This window comes from Bos taurus, chromosome 11 (assembly GCF_002263795.3).
Source record: "Bos taurus isolate L1 Dominette 01449 registration number 42190680 breed Hereford chromosome 11, ARS-UCD2.0, whole genome shotgun sequence".
In the NCBI taxonomy this organism is placed as follows: domain Eukaryota; kingdom Metazoa; phylum Chordata; class Mammalia; order Artiodactyla; family Bovidae; genus Bos; species Bos taurus.
The window spans coordinates 65,069,648-65,080,359 of NC_037338.1; positions in this window are offsets into that span (position 1 = coordinate 65,069,648).

Below are 10,712 nucleotides of genomic sequence, written 5' to 3' on the forward strand. Positions count from 1 at the left end.
CCCTTGAGCATGGCTCCATGCCCTCCTCTTTTCTCCTTCAATGATCCTGTCAACATTCTAGGTTTTGCCACTGTTGACACAGCCAACCTGTCCTGCCCCACTGGTTAAATTTGCACTTGGTGAAGACCAGAGGAGTCCTTTAAGAGATCTGACACCCATCCCTTGGTCAGATCATCTTGCAGGGCAAGAAAGTATCATAAGAAGCTGAGGGTATTAGCCAGCCTTGCCCTTGATGTTTCCTGTTGAGGACAACTCCAGCAGACTCTAAAACAGCACTGAGGTTACAGATGTCATCTCTTTGGAAGGGGCGTTCAGCCCTGTAGCATGCCTGCTGGGGCCAAAACTCCCTCCAACAGACTTTTCAGCCATGGTGTATCCAAGTGTGGTCCCTGGACTCGCAAATCAGGCATCACTTGGGAACTTGTCAGACATGAACATTCTCAAGCTCCACCCCAGAATCTCTGGGGAAAGGGCCCAGCAGTCTGTTGAAAAAACTTTCAGGGGTTCTGAAGCACACTCCAGTTTGAGAACTACTGGGTATAGCACTTAGCTGCTCACAAATCTGGATGAGTCTATTTTGGGAGTTTTTCAAAATTAGATGAATATTACATTTTTGTGGAGTATTTCCTCAGTAAAAAAAGGCTCTGGTTACATTAAAACACAGTTAATGTGCGCACATTTGTGTGTGTGTGTGTGTGTGTGTGTGTGTGTGTGGCATTTGGGGGTAGGAGTGACAACACGAAAGGCCTTGTTCAGAGACTTCTGAACTCTTAATGGCAATGACTCAGTGAACAGGGCAGAGAGAATTTCTCAGGATTGCCTTCATCAACTTCTAATCTGAATTCCTGGAAAATCTTCATTTTGGACCCACAGAGTAGAGAGGGCCCAGACTGGACCTTGGCACAGCACAGCCTCAGGGTGCCCGGGCTGAGGACCCAGACCCACTTCTGTTAGGCTGTATGACCTGGGGCAAGTCCCATGTTCTTTGGGGCATCTGCAGGAGAATTGGTCAGATGATGTCCACTCTGGGTTCAAGATGGCGCGGACCACAGAGGCTTCCTTTCTTCCTGTTACCTCCTCTGTGCATTGAGGACTTTAGTAGAAGAGACCCTCCCACCAAAGACCTCTCCTACCAGGAAAAACGTTTACAAATTGAATGATTTCTAGGTTCCCTTTCAATTCTCAAAATCACCAGGCAGGCCTACGCGTGGTGTCCTAACTTTGAAGCCTTGTGGTGATGGAGTTTATGCATTGTTTCAAAGCTCTGGAGGCCTCCTCTGAAGATTTGTTTTCTGGTGGTGGGCTTAGCAACTCTGGTTTTTTTCCCCCTTAATCTATTTTCTTTTACAAAGAACAAATGTCCCCAAGTTCAATTTGCACCCAGATTACTAGACTCTCCACTTAAACATTACCAAAAGCTGTAATTTAGAAATTCTTTTATCTATTCCAAGCTAATAGCAGTTTTGCATGTCTTTATATTGTTTTCATCTGTTTCCTTAGCCCCCTCCCCTTCAGTTATTGTCTCTGGAATTATAGGCGGGCTTGTTTAATTTTCGTGCTGAGTGTGGGATATGGAAAAGATTACTCTTAATTATATTACTTATTTATTGAAATGTAATATTTTGGTATCGCCCTTCTGGGTTACAGTAGCAGTATGCTCTTTTGTGAGGACACTGCAGAAAGGTTGCAGAGGGGAGGATCTGGAGGAAATAGGATCTACTTTAATCCAGCAGTGATCTATTCCTCAGTGTCTCCAGACCAACTTTTATTCAGAGTTCCTTGAATATTACTCACCCTGCTCTGGTACTCAACCAGGTCAGTGCTATTCTTTCTCCAATTCTCTGAACCAGTTCAGCCTCTTCTAAAACAGTCACAATAGGGCCTAACAAAGATTCCCATCCAGGGTAGTTAATGCATATTCAATAGGACTGAGCTGAGGGGGCATTTTTCCTCTTTTTGGCCTGGGGATTACAATCCTGTCTCTAATGAACCACAGTCTGCATGACTTAAAGAAAGCTGTAATGCCAGTAAAGAACATAAGACAAATCTTGGTCAAGCTACAACCAAGAAGGAAAAAATATTCCATCTCATCAAATTTCTCACTTTGTCCATAAAATTCTCAACTTCGACTTCCTCCATATTTCTTTGCGCCTGCTGGTGGGTCAGGAATCAGAAATCCTCAGCTTTGTATGTGGTCCTGCAGCCTAGATACCATACCCTGCTCTGTTATGAGAGCAGGGTGCGCTACGTGATTCGCCCGGCTCAGAGCAAAACAAAGATGTGAGGCTCTATGCTGGGAAAGTATTACAGATTTCAAGATGGCGACTGTAGTTTTGAACCTAGCCCGGGGCCCTTTGGAGCTCGGGGGGGCCTCTGTAACTGTACAACCTAACCTTGGTGCAACCCACCCAGGTTGCAGGAGAGTTAAGCACCAATTTTTCTCCTCTCCCTTATTGGGCCCAAGTCAGTTAGGTTTATTCTTAGAAGTCTGCATTCACGTCTCCCAGTTCAGTTAACTGCCGCTTGCCTTCCGCATTTGCTACACATTTGAGACTATCTCTAAGCAACATGTGTATTTTGGCGCCAAGTAAATCAGACCACCGTTGAGTCCTCAAAGGCTTGACGCAAGGCGTCGGAGGAGAGGCAGCCTCGCGGCTCAGCATCAAAGCTGCTCTGCTCCCTCTGAGCAGAACCTCAACTTCATCTCCAACTATGGACTTTTCTCTCCATCTGAATCTGACAAAATCCTTTGTAATTCTGTTTAAACGTTCCAGGGCTTTCCCCCACTTTTTCAAATCATTGTTATCAATGTCTGCCAAATGCCTTAGATCTTCCTCTTCTTGTCTTTACTGGAAATACTTCCCTTACTCTGCAGCAGCAGTATTATAGCTATTCATAGTAGGGAAAGTGCTACAGCTATCTGGTTTTCTTTATCCTTCTGTTCTGAAAGAATTCCAAGGCTCACTCTATTGGTGTTTATGTAATTGTTCTAACAGAATGATTTTTTTTTTAAACGACTTATTCATGATCTCTTCCATAACAGTTTGTCCTTGGTCCCCTCTCTCAGTGCTTACCAGTCTCTGAGCATACCAAAAACATTGATTGTGTGAGGTTCTAGACTGGAATTCACAGTTGGCCTAGTGAGAACTTGGCCCCAAATGGGAGCATTTGGAAACTGCTGCCTCTAAACCAAAGAGTTACCTACCCTGCAAAAGGAGAGGCAGTTTTATAGATGATTCCTGCCAAGGGTCATGCCACCAGGCAAGGAAGGTCACAGACATTAGCAAATGGGTAGCTTAATTAAAATAATTCATAAATCAGGTGTAGGAGTTCTGAATGACCCCTCCCAGGAAAAGTTGACAGATGCACTGAAAGTGAAAACAAAATGTGAAACTCTGAACCCCTGCTCTTGGCTGGGGGTGGGACACCTGGAGTTTCCATTTTGTTAAGTGGGCGCTTAATTCCTCTTGCAGATAGAGTGTGGTGTTGGCTGCAGTCCTCGGTAAAGGAACCAGAACACCTGGGTTTGTTTCTCTAAGATTTGCTTTGACCATTATTTCCTACATAACTGGCCGGATCACTGGACCATTGATTTCAGTGTTTTCATGATGAGCACCATGTCTGTCATAGTTGACTATTTTTCCTTCATGGGGAGGTGAGTTACATGGATGGAGAAAGTGGTAAAAAGATTCTTTATACATGTTTGAAAGCGTTTGTCCTTTCAATGTGAATGTTCCCCTCTAGATCTTATTGGATTTCTCACTGACTTCTTTGTTCTTTTGAATTGTAAGATAGGTGTCACACTTTGAGTATTTTCTCAGTGTGTAAGCAAATGTGGAGTTAAATTTTGGATCCACATCTTCTTGGAAAAGAAGTCCTCTTGAAGCCTAGAGAAGTGGGGTGGGTGAATTCTTAGTCTGTTAACCCTCCCTTACTGTCTTGCAATCCTGGTATAAGGATGTCTAGCTGAAAGTGAAAGTGTTAGTCAGGCAGTTGTGTCTAACTCTTTGCCACCCCATGGACTGTAGCCTGCCAGGCTCCTCTGTCCACGGAATTCTCCAGGCAAGAATACTGGAGTGGGTTGCCATTTCCTTCTCCAAGGGATCTTCCTGACCAGGGATCAAACCTGGGTCTCCCGCATTGCAGGCAGATTCTTCATTATCTGAGCCACCTTGCTTTATTTTTCTGGTTGAGTGTGCTTCTTCTCTTTCTTAAGGTGTTTTGGGGATGGGTCTGTGAGCTTAATTAAAAAGGTAAAGTGATGGATTTGAGGCCAGGGGACTTTCATGTAGATTGTTTTCTCGTTAATAGCCATGCAACTTCTGACAGCAACCATGTTACCATTCTTCCTCTTGGAGAAATGATATTGGAGGGAAATAGCCCTTCCTGCCTGGCTGTAAGTCAGCCAGTGGCCTCCTACCATCTTTTCCCTGACCCCCTCCCCAAAGCATTAGTGCTCTTTACAACCTTCCCAGCAAAGCTCCTTCTGCCAGACTGGCCTTTAACCCATCCTGCCACCAAATACACTTTGTTAGAGTGGGGCAGTTTCACTTTGTTTCACCAGAAAATAAATCTTTATTTTAAAGCTTCATAGCTTTTCATCCTTCCCATGTGACTCTAAATATGTGTTCACTGGGTTTCCATAGGTCCATCAAATTCTTTCTCATAGACTCTTTCCACTTTATATCAATGTTCCCTGCTGTCTGCCTTGACATCTCTTTCTTCAGCTCTTTTCCAACTTGTCAAAATCTTCACTTCCTGGAAGAAAGGATTATACAGTGGAAAGAGCATGCATGGGATTTAGAGGTTTTAGGATCCAGTTTTACCTAGTTTTGCAACTCATGAGCTGTGAAAACTTGAGGAATCTCCCCTCCTCAGTTTCTGTAATTGCAAATGGGAATAATAAAAGGCACCTTTCTCACTGAGAGGTCATGAGGATTACTTGAGATAATACAATGTGAAAGTGTTTTGGGCTATTTGGGCATGTTTACTATTATATCTCTGGGCTTCCTTGATAGCTCAGTCGGTAAAGAATCTCCCTGCAATGCAGGAGACCCCAGTTCGATCCCTGGGTAGAGAAGATCTGCTGGAGAAGGGACAGGATACCCATTCCAGTATTCTTGGGTTTCCCCTGTGGCTCAGCTGGTAAAGGTCTCTATGTTTTTTGTATTCTAAATTTTACTGTGATAGATTTTCCCAACTCATGCAAATAATACATAACCTATTTGTGACAAGTGAAGTGAAATTTGCTGTATATAGTCCATGGAATTCTCCAGGCCAGATTACTGGAGTGGGTAGCATTTCCTTTCTAAAGAGAATCTTCCCAACCCAGGGATCAAACCCAGGTCTCCCACATTGCAGGCGGATTCTTTACCAGCTGAGCCACAAGGGAAGCCTAACTTATTTGTAGTTTAATTTTAATTATTGATTCTCAAAACATCTATTGACTTTTTTTTTTTTTTTTGACTCTAATTGTTGGTACCAATACGGGCTTTGCTCCCTCCCACCTTTTTTTAACCCAGGGAATTTAGAGTTGAGAATAAAAGGAAAAATTATAAGAAAAGACAAATAGAGTTCAAGTCCTAAAGTATGCTAAATAACACATCTGTTTGCCTTTGGAACATCTGGGAAAGCAACTACATAGTAATTCTTTTAAAAATGATTTATTTAAACATTTGTGGAAGATTCAGGTGTGTGGTTTTAATTGCACAATTAATTAATTATTGGTGAGATTCTCTTAGTTCTTTGTAGTAATCAACCTAACAAAATATGCACTGTAGTCTAAATTATGGCACAGAAGAAAATTTACAAATGTAGCATCAGTTTTTATTTTAATCCTGAAAGTCTGTTCAAACAGTTGTTTTTGATATTAACTAGATGCCCCCCTTTATCATTTCCTTTCCTTTCTTCCTTCCTTCTTTCCTTGCTTCTTCCGATTTATATAAACAAAATACAATAAGGAGAACAATGTTATATGGAAGAAATTAATCAAAGTATATATGCTGTAGAAAAATAAAAACAAAGGAATGGACAGTAATGATTAATTTGAGCTCTACAAATTAATCCAGTAAACAGAAAAAAAAGATTGTATTGTATTGTATTGTACTGATATTGTATACTGTGGGTGTGTATGTTCGTTAGTTTATAAGCAATCAGACACAAGACTTCAAAGAAGTCTTCATTTTTTCCAGTAGTTTGTCAATTTTCTTTGTAATTATTTCTTATTTTTGGTTAACTATTTTCTTCTTGATTTTTACCAGATTTGAATCAAGTTACAAATTTTCAGTTAATTAAATGTGAGCTTGATGTAGTCTTGTGAGTGATAAACGTTATCACCCAAAGAGAACTATCTGAAAGTCAGATCTTCCCATCTTCTAATGTAGCTGGTACTGCAGTGTTCTCCATTAGTCTCCCCTTTGAGTGAAGATTACAAAGGTTTCTGGTAAAGTGCAATTATGCTCTTGTGAAGAGTATATCATTTAAAACATATTTATCCATAAGTAATTTATTTGAGTGGGTACTTAGCAACAGGAGAATGGTACCCTGATCCAGTGAATGTCAGGCTACAGGAAGCTTAAGAGGTAGGGTTGTGGCCTGCCTGTGAGAGCAGTTCCTTTGCCTTTGATTTTGGGATAACTGGCACCCTGAGTGTCTCTGTGGGGACAGATTCTGACAGGGCAGGGTACCAGAGACCGATTTCACCCTTCACGATGTAGCTTAGCATGATGATAAAGTGAGTAAGCACATCTACTCATCATGCCTAGAAGAGGTGTATAGATTTAAGGCAAGGTTTGGAGACAAGCAGTCCCACCTCCCCTGCTGATTAGCTGCGTAACCTGAACAGTTTCTTACCATCTCTGAGCTTGTTTTCTCATCCACCAGATGTAGTATCTGTGTTTTGGGTTGCAATGATGTTAAAGGGGATAATGTTTATAAAGTATGTAAGATACAGCCTGTAGCTAATAAGCATCAATAAACTGTTTATATAAGTATTTATATTGATATATAATTCTGTGTTGTTTAATTTGACCTCAAATGTGTATAAGAGAAAAATCTGATTCAAACTTATCCATAAAGACTTAAACCAAAAAGGGACTTACTGACTCATCCAAATGGAAAGCAAAGTCAGGCAGGCCTTTGGGTTGTTGTGTTTCAGTGATTTTAGGAATATCACTAAGGCACTCTTAAATTTCCTTCTCTCCATCCTTCCTTTCTGGTGTTAACTTAACCCCAAGGCTGGCATCTCTTTGTGGTTGAAAAATAACCACAAATGCTTCTCAGATCTACCTGTTTCCCTCTCCAGGGAGCCTCCTAAAAGACTGAGAAATCTCTTTTTTCCAGAGCTTTCTGTCTTTGTGATTCAACTTGGTCCATCATGATCTGAGATCTGGGGAAGGGATTATATAAGTAAATTTAGGCTTGAGTCTTGAGCTCCAATCTGATGTCAGCTTTCTCCAATACATGGGAATTGTAAAGAGGAGATGTGGCTATCTAAAAAGGGAGACATGGATGATGACCCAACCATAGTGTTGATGACACTGTCTTCATTACATTGAAAGTACTGCCAGCAAATGTAGTGACTGGAAGAAGTTGTTCTTTCCCCTATAGACTAATCTGGAGGAGATAGGAGGACTCAGAGATCCTACTTTGAGAGGGTTTGTTATTATAGATCTTGTTAAGACCAGAACTCAGGTTTCCTAATACTACACTGAATATCCTCCCATCATACTGCTCTATTTCTTTAGAACTTCCTGCTGTGTCACTTTCTAATGTTACATCTGGGAAAACTGAGTGTCAGAGACTTCAAGGGATGGCTTAAAAGTCACACAGAATGGAAACTCCTTCCTCAGTCTACGCAGGGTATTTTATATCATTCTAAGGCCAGGGGACAACCCAGTCACCAGGACCCAGTTTCTTGTAAGAAAATCAATGATTGTTGTCATGAACCTGAATTTGTATTTTAGCATTTTTGCAATGACAAATTCCTAAAAGCAATTTAAAAGCCCAGCAAAAGGGAAACACATTATATTTGTAAAGTCAAAAGTGTAAGAGTTAGTTGCTCAGTCACATCCGTCTCTTTGCAACCCTATGGATTGTAGCCTGCCAGGCTCCTCTGTCCTTGGGATTCTCTAGGCAAGAATACTGAAGTGGGTTGCCATGCCCTCATATTCATTTCTAATTGAGACTGAAGTGATTTAGCGTGCATGAATGTAGATTTAAATGTGTTGGGAAACTTTACATATATGTCCACCAAACTATAGGTTATGTGAAGAAAGTTATGATTAGAAGAACATGGTGGGGAATTCCTCGGTGGTCCAGTGTCTAAGATCCAAGCTCCCAATGCAAGGGGCCTGGGTTCTATCCCTGGTCAGGAAACTAGATCCCACATACTGCAACTGAGATTTTGCATGCCACAACTAAAGATTCTACATGCCTCAACGAAGACTGAAGATCCTGTGTGCTGTGACTAAGACTCAGCACAGCCAAATAAACTATTTTTTAAAAAATTAAAAAAAAAAACCCAGAAGAACTTGGTATTATGTCCCTACTTGTGTGTGTATGTATGTGCACATGTGTGTGTGTGTGCACAGTGCATATGTTTATGTGTGCCTGCTAAGTGGCTTCAGTCATGTCCAACTCTTTGCAACATTATGGATTATAGCCCACCAGGCTCCTCCGTCCATGGTGATTGCTCAGGCAAGATTACTGGAGTAGATTGCCATGCCCTCCTCCAGGGGATCTTCCAGAGCCAAGGATGGAACCTGCGTGTCTTGCATTGCAGGCAGATTCTTTACCAATGAGTAACCTGGGAAGCCCTACGTATGTTTATATATATATATAACATTTTTTTAAGAATACTGAAGGTGTTATAGGTAGTAGTTGCCTTTGGGAAGGAAATTTGGGGATCTAATCAAGACAAAAACATTTTTACTAGGTAATGTTTAAGAGTTGTCACATACACTATATTTCGACTTTAAAATACGACTTACAAAAAACAACTCCTCTCCTTGGTTTCAGAATTTCGGTATCAATTCAGGTTCTGTTGTGTCTTAGCATTGTGATCTTAGGCAAGGCGCTTCATTTCCCTGAGTCTCCTCTGTGAAATGAAGATGATGATGTTTGTCATACAAGATTGTTATGCGAATTGGAAAAGAAAAGTCTATGAAAGCACTTTCTAAACTCTCAAGGGCTACCCAATTGCTAGTAAATTACTAAGTTGCAGCATTTTCTCAATGATATTTCTCTTTGCTTCCCCAGTTAACCCCCCCTCCCCCTCCCAGGAAGGATGGCCTCAGGAAGGATGTCTTTGGCATTGAAGTGTAAATAATCTCCTTAGAGTTTCTGGCCAACTGGAAGCACTGATGAGGAAGAGAGAGGGAGGAATTCAGAAATCAAGGAAGGTCTAAATTAGTCTACCAGCCTTTTTTCACAACTTGATGAACATTTTAATTATGGCAGACTTGGTTTTTCTGTATCCTGGCACAACTGTGGAATTGGGATTCAAAGCTTCTTACTTTATTTTCACCTGTCTAGGAAAGATGGAAAGGTCTGATGCCAGTTCATCTATTTGGTCAACCAGGAGTTACTGAGCACAGACTGTGTACTAAGCATTGGGCTAGGTGATCAGGAGAATTCTCCTGTCCCTTGGAGTTACAGTAGAACAGATCAGCAAATATTTGTTAATTGACTATTGTACATAGCATTTATTTTAAATTGGCATTTGTTTTAAATAGATGATAAAACTTAGGTAACTCTTATGACTGTGGTTACAATAAAACCAACACATATATTAGGAGAAACACTGACTGTAACTGCCCACCCTGGCCAGGTACCATAGTAACCATTTGTGGGAGTTATTTTATGACAGAAGGTCCTGGTAAGGAATGTGGAGCTAATAAGGCACCACCAACTTAGAAGAATTTGGAAATGATCAAAAGGAGATGCCAGTCCATATATACCGCCAGCCTCCCAGAATCCTCCTTGTTGGAATCCATCTTTGAGCAATAAGTACGCCACCAGGAAGGACCCTGAGCCAGAATGATTGGCCAGAGACAACCTGGAAATTAACCTCATCACCATCAACCCTGACCCTGTGAGCCACATGGCAGAGCAGTTCTCTTGGGTTCCCTTACCTTCCAGCCCCTTCCCAGGTGCCCCCTTCCCAATAAAGTCTCTTGCTTTGTCAGCATGTGTGTCTCCTTGGACAATTCATTTCTGAGTGTTTGATAGAAGCCCACTCTCAAGGCCCTGGCAGGGGTCCCCCTTCCTGCAACAAATGCATTTTTAGTTCTTCATTGCTAATATAAAGTCAAAGTGTCCACCTGTCTAGAGTTCATATATACCCATACACACACCCTAGAAATATTTTCCAAAAAACAGTGATGGTGGGGGCTGTTAGGAACCAGACGTGTGGGTTTTCCAAGGCTTACATCATGCCCTGTAACTTGGGTCTTTAAGTTTGATCCTTGGCATATCCAGGCAGGAACAGAGGGCAATGAAAATTAATGGGAGAAGCAGAACAAGTAGACATCCCTTAGAGACAAGAAGACATTTTAAAACTTTGCATTATTGATGAGAATTTTGGAGGAACCACAGATCCTGAACCAGCATGAGATCTTCTTTCATAAAAAGACTGTGATTCGTCTGCAGCAACTTCCTTCCCCAGCAAACAACACCCCCCCCTCCGCCCCCAACCCCTCCCCGCTGTCGCT